This window comes from Penaeus monodon, chromosome 34 (assembly GCF_015228065.2).
Source record: "Penaeus monodon isolate SGIC_2016 chromosome 34, NSTDA_Pmon_1, whole genome shotgun sequence".
Taxonomy (NCBI): domain Eukaryota; kingdom Metazoa; phylum Arthropoda; class Malacostraca; order Decapoda; family Penaeidae; genus Penaeus; species Penaeus monodon.
The window spans coordinates 27,995,803-27,996,242 of record NC_051419.1 but is presented as its reverse complement, the minus strand read 5'-3'; the positions used below and the strand labels follow the sequence as shown (position 1 = coordinate 27,996,242).

Below are 440 nucleotides of genomic sequence, written 5' to 3'. Positions count from 1 at the left end.
ATCTACCTGTCGCGGTTTCTCTGTTTACACTCTTTTTTTTTTACTTTTTTTAAATCGAATTCTAAAAACGTGTTTGATATTTTTCAAATGACGTATTTTGTTCAGGTTGTATTTGTTTTATTTTTGGCAGTGTATTTGTTTGTCTTTGTCAATTGTTCTCTTCTGTTTATATAATTTTTTGTAATATATATTTTTTAGTGTTGATTTTTATCCGTTTGACTTCGTTGATACGCCTTCGTTGCTGTGTCTTTGTGTTTATTTGTTTTTGTCGTTTGTATTTTTCTAATCGGCTGTTTTTGTTTGCTTGTATTTATTCCCCTTCGTAAATTTGTCTCGGCGATATCTTGCATTTAAATCCGTCACTCATGGTTATATTCAGGGTAATTAGCATGTATTTAAAGGGTAACGCACACTCACAAACATACACGCACGAATATATG

At 31.1% G+C, this 440-nt stretch overlaps 1 protein-coding gene across 1 annotated transcript in view; it reads right to left on the bottom strand.

Annotated features, from left to right (window-relative positions):
• LOC119594673 (nephrin-like) overlaps nt 1-440 on the bottom strand; it is a gene marked incomplete at both ends in the record, with an annotated part of 83,507 nt that overhangs the window by 14,215 nt on the left and 68,852 nt on the right.